Here is a 12,472-nt window from a genome sequence, read left to right on the forward strand (position 1 = left end):
TAAACTAAGTTGCTCCCCATTGCTTTTGAGAGGTTCTTGTAATAGCAAAGCTTCACAACTTCCAACAACAACAATATCTTCTGTTGCTTTATAACGGTTAGGGTGGCCAAGCATAGGCGCCGACTTTTAAAAAAACCTTGGGGGCGAGAAAGGTGATGACGTCATAACCATAACGCTATTTTACTCAATTAAAATAGTCTTTGATTGAGCTTAGTGTCTTGCTTATATTAACACCTAGGTCGCAAACTGAATTTATTAGAACCGCTGCTTGAAACGATTAGTTTTACGCATACAGTACGTAGGCCTACCATATTTTCATCACCCAAAAAGAGGACACGTTTAGTAAGCAAGTAAAATGCAGTGGATTTTTACGTTTGAACAATATTTACATCTTCTTAGATGATTACAGGCCTATGTAGCAAAAGTGACAACTAAAAAACAATATTTATTTGTCAGATTCAGTCGATGAACGTTTGCTGTTCATTTAATTTTCATCACAGAAAACATGAGTTTTACATTTGCATTTTGAGCCATAGGTTATATCAGACGAATAATTGCTCGATTTCATTAAAAAAATCTATATCTCTGCATTAGGTTTGAACTATTCTGTCCATTTTCTAATCCGCCATCGTTTAAACAAAGCTACCGTAATGCAAACTAGCTAGCAGGTTTAAGACGTTTTAGCACTAGCTTTGGTGTAGGCTAGAGCTTACAAATCTAACAGTTTAGCGATGCTAAATCATCAATGCCAACATATTTCTCTGGGAGATACTGCACACACCGCTGAAAAGGGTTATCCTATTCTTTGGTGTAAGACAGAATAAGCATCCAATCAAAGGATGTGAACTTGGAAAATGATATTAGTCTATTCATCCAAATAGGCCACACAAGAGTCGAAAAATAAAAACACATCTGACATGATCATCGAGTAGTTGGATTGGAACACGGAGTGGCAAAATCACACCTCCACGCTCCGTGACTTCATACCCGACGTCGATCCCCGTCCACCAGGGATGTCCCTCGCAAGGCTTGCGTGGGTCAGGCTTAACCGCCTGCGAACTGGCGTCGGCCGCTTTCGTTCGGACATGCACAAGTGGGGCCTGGCTCCTTCATCAGAATGCGAGTGAGGTGCCACGGAACAGACCGCAGACCATGTCATCCACCACTGCCTAATCCACCGGCCTCCACACGGTGCGCATGGTCTGAGAATCCTGGACGACGAGACTGCTGAGTGGCTGAAGATTTCCTGCCCTCCAATCTAGCCTGGAAAGATCGCTCATACGCCATCATCATCATCATCATCGAGTAACACGTCACTGCCTTCGTTTGCCACAGAAATAGATGTAGGCTAACCACCATATCCGCAGCAAGCAATAGCCTACAACTTCAAAGTTAACAAACACTTTTCTTAAATAAGGAGAGCCTACTTCTGCCACAGCTCACAGAAAACATACTTCTCATACTTCCCTTTTTCTATTTGAATACCGTAAGTGTAAGGTTAATTGATGATCTAGTTGATCGAAATCGATTTTTAGCTGTTTATGATTGAACTGACTCGTGTGAAAATAAATTCGTTTGTATTTTCCTTTTTTGGTATCGTTGCTTAGCCTTATTTAGCTTTCGTCAAACGTCACATAAAAATAAAACCCTGTTGAAAATAATAGCAATGCAAAAAAGAGGACATTTGAACATTTTCAAGTGTCTTCGGAGGACAATTCATTTTTTATGAAAAAAGAGGACAAATCCTCCTAAAAGAGGACATATGGTAGCCCTAAGTACGCCTAGTCGTAAAAATTTTGATATTGTTAGCTCATATAATTGGAACAGTTGGAAAACAAGCCGATTCATTTCCTTTTCGTGCGAGTGAATAACAACGATCAAGACAGTGAAGTTATCGAAATAAAACGCAAAAAATCATGATCTCAAGCAGATTGGAAACCCGCTATCAGTTTTATTAATCTCGTATCGCTCGTTTGGCTAATTACTTACCTTCAAAGCGTTAACAACGGCGAAGTGTTTTCCCCTTCTGTTTTTTATCGAAAGTTTTTATCGTCTTTTATCGAATACCGTGTATACTCGAGTATAGGATTAGGTTGAGATGTTCGCAAGTGATTTTCACCTCAAAAAGACAGATTCAACTTATACACGGGACAAGCTCGTCAGTTTTCAAAATGAACACATTTTTGCTGCGGCAAAATCGTTGCCGACGTAGATTACGGAGTGTGTAATGGCGTCGGCAGAACTAAAAGTTTTAAATACATTTATTTGTAGTGGTTCAAACTTTATTTTCAAATTTAATGATTTCTTGTCAATTTTAAACTTTATGCACTTGTTGAGCAATATACAAAGCTCACGAGACAACAGCGGAAAGAGCTGTTTTAAGAGATCAGTTTTTTAATTTTTGCGTGTAGGATATAATCGTTCTTATTAAGTAACATTTCATGATCGCTGAAGTCGATGTCAAACCTTAACGACCGCATAAACCAATGATGTCAGGTTAGCTAGGTGATAAAAGCTGTAAGAGACGTCGTTAATGCAGGCAATATCTGCGACCAACACCATTAAACACCTTTTCTTTTATCGGTTTTCGATTTAATTCTCATACACTGCAAACAAAACAATGCGTTCTGTTGAATCATAATTGATCTCACAGTGGGGGGGAAGTCCTCGTTGAAAATAGCGCGTCTAATTTAGCTGGTTTACTTAATATTGCCGTGAATAGTTACGTGACTATTCCAGCAGCGTAAGTTACTCTACCATCTACTTTGAAATTTCCATACCGTATGAGATAGCCATGCGATCAACTGCTGTTTTGCGGGCAAGAGCAACGTAGGCTATTTTTCGCTTTCGGCATTCTTTAAGTCCGTTAAAATCATCAAAATCTTTTTCGCGAAGTGTTTTATTTTTGAAACACCACTTGTAATAACCATTTTTGTTACCCCTCAACCACAAATTTAGGGGGGCGCCGCCCCCCGCCCCCCCGGAAGTCGGCGCGTATGTGGCCAAGGGTAATATCATTTAAGGCGATGGAATTCATAACACTTTTTTTAATGGAAAGGTTCAAGATGCTACAGTATTCATCTGAAATTGACCTGTGGAACTGATGCAGCCAACATTATTCGGATTGAAATTCTGCGTTCAATTTGTCATTTTTTTGCAAAATAAACTTCAGAAACAAAAGCATGTGCTTACTTCCTGGGTTTACCATTGCCTTGTAAATAGACAATGCCCTGTCAACTTTGTCAGTTTTAGACTCTTCAAAAAAAAAACTGTTTTAATGGGACCCACTGTTCCAAAATTCGCTCAATCACTTGTCTACGTGATAACCAACGTGTTTGACTTAATTTCAGCATTTTATGTTTTACCTGGCCACAGGTTTCTTGCAAACTGAAAAAGTTTTGCTTTCGCAGTGCCGGTCTTTGGGGTGTGCAAACCGTGCGATCGCACAGGGCCCGAAAATTAGGGGGCCCGCAATTTACTCAGAAAATGCATTAATTTTTGTCTTTTCCAATGGAAAAAAAATGATCTTATCCTTTTGCTATGCCACCGGACAGCATCATTTTACAGTAAAATTCATACCCAAATTTTTGTTGAACATGCTCTCAGAATGCACCAAATTAAACACCTAGCTACGCTACTGAATTGGATCATTGTCGTTGGGGCTTGCAAAGCATATTCTGCACAGGGCCAGAAATACCCTAAGACCGGCACTGGCTATCGTTAGCTGCTGCAACTAAAATAACAGCACACATTTCTTATGAATGGTTCCAACCAAGAAGGCAGTCGATTGCAAGCATATTTTACGCGAAGTGCAAAATAATGGCATATTCATCCCAAAATAAAAACACCAAGAACATCTTTCTTCAAGTGAGCCTGGAAAACGCCTGTTGCTCCCGTCATCGTTACACAATTGTCACTAGCGAAAACGATGATAATATTATCAAGTGGGATGTTGCATTCTTCCAACATTTCTTTACAGCATTGTAAAGTCCTAGTCCAGAAGAGTCTTCCACCTCCACAATATCAAACAAGGAGTCCACAGTTTTGGCAGCATCTTCATCAAAATACCGAACGACTACTGCAAAACTTGTTAAACAAAAATATCAGCACTCTCGTCAACAAGAATTGAAAACCTTTTTTTTGTAAAATATCCTGCAAGTCCAACTTCTCTTGCCATACAATACCACGTTGCATCATATAAGAAACTTTTGTTTTAATGTAAAGTGATTTTTTTGCTATTGTACTGTCCGGAAGAAAGCTTTGAGTGTTTCAACCAAGTGGTCACTTTGGCTGAATGGTGTATGGTGCTCAGCCATGAATGCCGTTAATAATAGTTCTGCTTTAGAAACTTTTTCATCCATGGAGCAGTTTTGAGGATGTTTGAGCAGAGTTGAGATGTTAACTTGACCTTTCTTTGCTGCTATGCATTTACTATGCTTCGTGGTACTTACATGCTTAGACAAAGCATCACAATTTGGATTTTTAAACTTAGTTTCGCAAACAGAACAAATGGCGAAATTTCGATTCTTTTTATCAGGCTTGAGCCAGTCCTGAAACTGAGGTTCATCAAGCCACTTGTCATTAAATAGCTGCTCATATCAAACCTTTCTTTTCTTGCGTGGGGTTGTTCTTGCATTTTCTTCGTGTAATGGAATATCGTTAATGTCCCTTTCCATCAGACTGCTCCACCTGTCTACTGTACAGCAGTATTACTGTACAGCAGTATTTTTAATTCTATTATTAAAATATAAACAAATCACCTGTTCACCTTAACTTGACTAAAAATCACTAGATTGCACAGAAAACAGCAAAAAGTAACTGTCACCAGTGACTAGGTCGGTCTTGAAATCACTTGATCTAGTGAAAAATCACTAGACTAGGCGTGGCACCACTGCTACAAGTGCTGAGCAAATCGCCTTTTGTGGTAAGCACTTTAACTTATTCCACTGCGTGACATATAATCGTGTTTTTATTTGCGCCCATTGCGATAACATACAGTAGGCCTACACTGCGATCACAGATGCGGATACAACAGAAAGACAGGAAGCAGCGAAGTGACATATAGTCTTCGAGTCAGCTGCTACCCTTATTTTGGCTTGCCTTTAAGTGTCTTTGCCGAGACACAGCCGCGTGCTCTGGAGCGGTGTCGAACCCACGTCCTTTCAAACGTCGCGCAGACGTTCTCACCATTCAGCTACGCAGCCACTCGGCTACGCAGGCTACGCATGTCGCATATGACATCACTGATGTTGGTAGCGCTATCATGTGTTAGATGACTGATAAGAAATTTTGCTGTAGGCCATGCACTGCACTGACAATTTTTTAACAGTGTTTGTGTTGGTGTTTTTTTTTGTTTTCTCATAAGCTACTACATTTTTTGATATCTGAATATAACCACAGGACTTCACTTGAGTATTGCTGCAGCAAATAACTTCTTTTCATTTTTACTGCACATCAGCCTATCTTGTTTCAACGTAGCCTAATTTGCCGATGCTTGACATTTGTCATATAAGAACACAGGAAGCAGCTGACTCGATGGCTGCTACAGTTTTTCGCTGCTTCCTGTCATGGAATTTTTGTTTACAATTGTACCGTACTGTAACAACCCTATATTACCAGCTACACAGCCAGGGGCGTTGACAGGGGGTCTAGGTGGTACTTCTGGACCCAGGCCCAGAATATTTAAGGGGCCCGGATTTAAAAAATTCCCCGCGACTTAAAACATTATCAAGATCTTAATATAATCAGATCTAAAGGAATTGCCATCAGAGGTTAAAACAGCCATTTCAGCCGTCAGATGGTAAAGTACCGGCTCCCCTTCTGGGTACCGGGCCCACTTCAGCTTTCTGGTTGTAAATTAGCCACTTCAACCACCAAACTGTAAAATAAGAATTTAGTCTAGTATAGTGATTTCCCTAACAACGAATATTACCCCAAAGGCGAATTTCAAAATAAACAGGCTAATATTTGTTCAAACTCAAAAACTGAAATGACACAGGTAAGAAGATTACTAAGCTTATTTCTGCACTAAAAATTAGACAAAAACCGCATTTCAGATTGCAGCAATCAGCAAATGTTTGACCTAGGCCCAAACACCTTTCCAAAATCAAAATGAAAACTTTCTGACTGTCTGCAGTGCTGTAAATTCTCTTCTGGTGAACCTAGAATGACCAGTGAAACATCAATGGATTCGGGAAGTAATACTCTAACACCATGTGACAAATAAAAGTTCAAAAAAACAATCGCTAGATAGAGATACACTAGTAAGTTTTGCGGTTCAAGAAATTTTAAGATAGCGCAAGATTTGTTAAATGACCATGCTTAAACAACATCAATAAAAATTTGTACACAACCTTTATCTTCATAACTTTGTCGAAGGGGGCCCAAAAATATATTGGTACCGGGCCCGAGAAACTCTGTCAACCGCCCTTTACACAGCATACGTCACAAGTTCATAGATTGCTGTTTGATAAAGACTATACAATGTATACATGCCTCATTAATGTCATTATATCCAAGCATGAATCCGCATCTTAGAGTTTCATAAATCCAAAAATTAATTTCCTGAAAATAATATTGATACCCCAGAAATACGTAACGTAAAAGTTAAACACCAGGGCAGTAGGCCTAATCAGGACATGAACAATTTCGACAACAAACTCAGCTCAAACCTAAAGTAAATCAAATCAACTAAGTTATGCTAATCAAACCTATGCAAACGCCCTAGGGTCTAGGCGACATAAGGTGGTCATAGTATAGCCTACTATTCTCGCAACTGACTAAATAAAAGTTTTCTCTCATCTAATAAATACACTGGGCGTTTGTTTTGATTGACAATCACAAAAGAATGCAATGGTTCTCCTGCCTGGAGTGTGCAATCAAAAGTTGGGCTAAATTTTATTTTGTTTAGACAGGGATATCTAGAGAAGGGGATATGAAGGCTCGCAGCGATTGCCTTATTCTCATGACACTACCAGGGCGGTAGTTTGTAGTGCTTTAAACATGTGGTTCTTTTTAAAATCGTAGAAAGTTTTGTAGTGCAGCTGATACAATGAGCTACAGAAGACAGTTAGCAAATGTTACGTAGAGCATATTTAAAGAATACTTGTTTACAAAGACAGTTGAAACGTTACCAGTAAGCTGTTTTTTTTAAACAAAGCCTTTGCAGTAGGCTAAATGTAAAGCAAGTATATGGGTAGTTGAATTAACAAGCAACCATGAGCATGCTGTGAATATCCAGGCCTGATTCTAATAGCGCAATGCAAGTTATCATAACAAGATTTATTAAACTACTATCGGTGCCAATTGTCATTTTACGATAAACAGAGATTATTTACGATAAACAAAAGCCCTTCTATTGTCAGACGTAATAAAAGCCTTCGTATCCCCTTCTTTAGATATCCCTGGTTTAGATCTTTACGAAATTAATCAACAACTCACATCAACTAATCGTTCACCTTACAATATTCAAAATGACATTTGACAGCATATAGTCCGGTGAAACGTCATAAATTTTGAGTGATAGACCCAGCCAAAAAAGCAGCATGCAGCAACTGTACCGTACATAATACTGTTCAGTGTTCAACCAATTTCCAAATTTGAAAAATATCAAGAACTAATGAAATTGCACTTAGTAGGCTAAATTCTGGAAACTGATTCCGAATAAGGGTATATGTCTTTATGCGATCACGTCAGGATGATTGCTCTTTAGAAGTTATATTGTGTTGCACAGTGTAATCAGTCTTCTTATTTAGTCAATGTAATTGTATGTTGTGAAGCATGATTCGGCTCCAGGTCCCCTGTTGTCACAGACACGCATAATACCCCTGAATAGGGGGGTATCAGGATAGCCAGTCGCTCATTGTCGCCTGGTTTTAAGGAAGAATCATATAAAAATGATTTGTAGGATAATGTTGCGTTTCTTGAAGCTTGCAAACTTTCGTTGGATAATGGAAACATCCAAAGAGATTAAGCAGCAAGACAGTTTTGTTTTATTGGCTGCTCCAATAAGGCTTCTCATTACATTGGTTTTATTATCAATGGTAGGTAGGCTATAGGTTCCAGAGTAATGAGCTAAAAGAATTAATATGACGCCATTTGTGTGGTAGCCTAATAAAGTTATAGTAACGGTAGTAGCCTACGTTATCTAGCACTCACCTGTCCAGCTTTACATTGTTTGTTTAGTATGTTTTCTTATTTCCTTCAAGGAAGATGCTGCACACAAAGACCTCATCATATTTGCTTTCTCTCCATGGCGATGCGCATACGGATTTGGTTTAGGTCGCTTGGGTAATGGATCACAAGCAAATTGAGTGTCGGGTTTGCGTTTCCTCTTGACTTTAAGAGATTTTTTGCCATCCTTTCGAACGATTAAGCCTGCATCAGAATTGCAAAGTGATGCAACATAATCTTTCATGGCGCACGCTCGATCAATCGCAATATCCAAGCCTGTAGGATCTTCCACATTGTATGCGAAGTTGATTGTTTCATTCATCACAACAGGGGCTCTATCCACTTTTAGAATTCGAGGGGGTGATTTTTAGACAGTGGGCTAAAATCGTCTTAGTAATTTCAAACCACTCCAACAAGTGGGGGAGGGGGTGATCACCCCCCTCACCCCCCTGCATACAGCCCATGCATCGCAGTGCGCAATTTCTTGATGCGGTTCAACATTTGCGTTGGTTTCAATATTGCTTCGCCAGGTGTGTTCTCTGGATGATGTGTTGATGTTCAGTGTTGATGCTACAATCAAAAACAGTGAAGTCGTTCACCTCGGTGGAGTCAGATGAGCTACCAGCTTTCAAGCTATCAACGCCGTGGGGATCAAGAACAATAAACGGAGAATTTATGTAGCAACAAGGAAAGAACTCCCAAGAAACATTGGTGAGATGTTCAATAACAGCAAATATATGTTTGCATGGCAGAAGATGCTGCTGGAAATCCTCGCATGGACAATTTGGAATTGTGGTTGTTTCTCCAAAGGCTACTCAATGCATCGATTCCGATGAAGCACTCTTGACGAGAAATATCTCCCCATGTTCAGAAATGGAAGAGGCTTTGATTTCTTCAGAAGTCATCCATTTTAAGCATTGAAAAATTACTTGCTTTGACCGATTATGCAGAAAGTTCGGTATTGAGAAGTTGTACTGGCGATAATGCTCAGAAGAAAAAAGGTTTTCCTGTTCGCACCTGCAACGTGTGTTAACAGATTTATCAGTAATATTAATTATTAAAAAAGTTAACTGGGTTCATTGAGCGTTCATGGTAAGGGTAATAAATGTTACTTGTTAAATTACTTGTTATAGTAAATGTTACTTGTTTATTCTTGTTTACTGTGCAAACAAATATATTGTTCAATCCGGTGTTGTTGCTTAGTTTTTAACCATCCCTAGACAATCGGGTAGCTCCCTCATCGTGCATGCGGGTGCGGCAGAGAGGAACAAACTGCTGACCATGTCGTTCTTGAATGTCCCATTTACAAGGCGCCAGATGGAATTCATGGCATAGCAGCACTGGACAAAGCTACACTTGTAGGGTTTTGGCTATCTGATGCCTTATTTTGGTTATTAGACGGATAACTTAGTCTTTCTATCTAGTCTAGGGGTACAATTAGGCAACCTACAAAATTAAACAAGTCAAATGGAATATTAAATATATTTATTATTAATCAAAGTTATTTGCTATTCGGGAAATTGAGAAATTTGTCTAACTCTAACCAATTTATTTTATTGCGACAGGTGTCCGAAAAGCGACATTCTCCCGTCGTGAATTTTACCTTCTTGTTCTGGTGTTGTTAAATCTGTTCTCTTTCTCTGAGTGTCTCTCTCTGAGTGTGAGCATTTTTCAATTCCCCGCTTATTTCATAATATACCGGTAGTACCTTCTTATCAGTACGGTAATAGCCTATCGTGAGGGATATAAAAGCGAAACCGGTTACATAGAAATACGAATGTGGTGAGATAAATTCCGTGACAGTGGCATTTGTTAACAGGGAGCGTGAACTAAGTTCGGTGAGAACAGAATTTAGGATTTGAATTTGCAGCGTTGAAATGGATTTTGCAATTCTGACAAGTTTCGGTTAAATGTTAAAATATAAATTTGTTGGTCAAAAACATGGTACATGTTACACACTCATCAGGCTTTCCATCACCTGCCCTAAAATCTAAACAATTCTTTCTCACAAGCGAAAAGAAGATGAAGAAAAAACTTATTTTTGATTTGTTGCTCAAATTATCAAAATTATACAACTCTGTTTAATTTAAAGCATGTAAAATTAGAAAAATCAACTGAAATTGAGCATGATTTAAATTGTGAGAGCTAAGAAATAAATGTGCAATTTGTTGAGATCCAAAATTTTAAGCAGAAAATACCCAGATGTTTGCAAATTTTATGAAAAGTATATCTCCATCCAATGTGCTCCAATATTGAAAGTAACGCTTCAAACGTATAACTTGCAATATCAACATGCTCAGCGGAAATTGTAGCCTGTAAGTGTAGTCCAAAAGATTTGAAATAACTTTTTAATATCTGAAAATATCCAGATGCCTACAAATTTTATGAAAAATATATCTTGAAAAGATGCCCAAATATTCACTTTGGAAGTGATGCTTTTTTATACGTATAGTCTAACTTTAACAAGATCAAAAGGCTCAGCTGAAATTGTAGTCCACAAGTTTGGTTTGTAACTTTTAAACGATTTTAGATCATTACGACAATTTGTATTTTGAAGTATGTGTTATAGAGGCTTTGAACCACTGACGCAGGCCCGGTCACCGAGATTGACAGAGTGACGTTTCCGACCGTTGAAGTCGTGTTTTCAGGTAATTATTCTATCCATTAGATGCCGCTGAATGGAGAGCAGTCCTTAACGTGCGTTGCTTAAGCACACATCCCGAGAGTCGAACCAGCATCGCTTGATCTTGGAGTTTGTTGACGAAGTTGAGCGCTAACCAACTGAGCTATCGTGACAAATTTTTTCCTCAACTTTACACACACAGAAAAAAAATCCCTCCTAGCATCCCAGGAATGTAGGCTACTCTACCTCATATCCGAAGAGAAGTCGCTACAAAAAAGGAAAGAGTAAAGCAAATATCCGACCAACTCCACCTTCTCTATGAACACACACGTATTCCAACAAGACTCAAGTCACGCAAGAGCTTCATCAAAGTTGGCCCATTGGAACACACAAGCGCGGCAGCTGCACGATTAGAAATGTGGACCTCTGAGTCCGATAGGACACAACATCCTGCCATCCTAAGTCCTTCCGAAAGTCTTCAACAAACTCCCACCCTTGAGAGAAGAGAACGGTGCTGCCTAAATAGATCCCGCTGCGGAATCGGGAGAAATAAAAGCAACCTTTTCCGATGGAAGATGACTCCCAACGTGTGATTGCGGCCTAGACAATCAGACGATGAAGCACATCCTCACCAACTGCCCTCTTAGCCCTTCATGTGATGACAACAACCTCAAAAACATCACAAATAATGCTCTTACCTGGCTCCGACACTGGCGTGACAAGCTATGAATGAATGAATCTACTAGGTGGCTCGGAATCCAGAGCTACCCTTAACTTAGGTTGCTCAAGCGTAGAAATAGTCTCAAGAAAGCATAAGCAAAACTGACAAGTAGATGTAGGTAGACTGGGTGTGTTTAATATTGACGTGCTGATTATTGAACACTTGATGATGCAAAAGAGTTAAAAATGCCACATGCAGAGAGTTTATATTCAGGAATTGCGGTGAATTGGCTGAACAACTGAAAGCTCCACTACGTCACTATTCACTCGTGTTTGATGATAGAAGCTTCTGGCAAAGTTTCCGAGGGCTTAACATACCTTCGTACTTTCAGGAAGATGTTACAAGCAAGGTTCAACTTGAAAGCATTAATTTGTTAAATTGTTTATGCTAAAAGCGTCACTGGTTAAACTGTGGTCTTTGACTGAACACTAACAACCAGCCTATCTCAAACGTGGGTGTCGTAGAGAATGCTACAAAGCAAGCTTCCAAAGGCAAGTTACACAGCTAAATTTTCATATCTATTTAGTAGGCTGACTACACGGATGTTTACAATAGTTAGGCGTGCCACTGTCCAGACCTGTTAACAGCGATACTAGAATAGATAAAGATTGAAAAACGCTACTACAGACAACGATAAAGTCAGCTGCCATGTATCTTGTCAAGACACAGCCGTGTGCTACAGCGGTGTTAAACCTGGGTCCTAAATTTCGAGTGCTTAGCAGACAACGGCCCATTATCCCATTCCTTAGTTACAAACAATGAATTGTCCGTCATAGGTTGGTTTCTTTACCCTTATGAACTTTACATATTGTCATGACGGAGCTCTAGGTGTACCATTGTGTAAGTTGGGGTTCAGATTTACAAATAAATTTCTTCTCTTATCTGCCCTCATAAAATTGAGCCCTCCAATCTTTAGATGACCACACCTTAATCGAAGTCACGTCCACCCGGTTTAG

The sequence above is a fragment of the Aplidium turbinatum genome, chromosome 7, assembly GCF_918807975.1.
Source record: "Aplidium turbinatum chromosome 7, kaAplTurb1.1, whole genome shotgun sequence".
Classification (NCBI taxonomy): domain Eukaryota; kingdom Metazoa; phylum Chordata; class Ascidiacea; order Aplousobranchia; family Polyclinidae; genus Aplidium; species Aplidium turbinatum.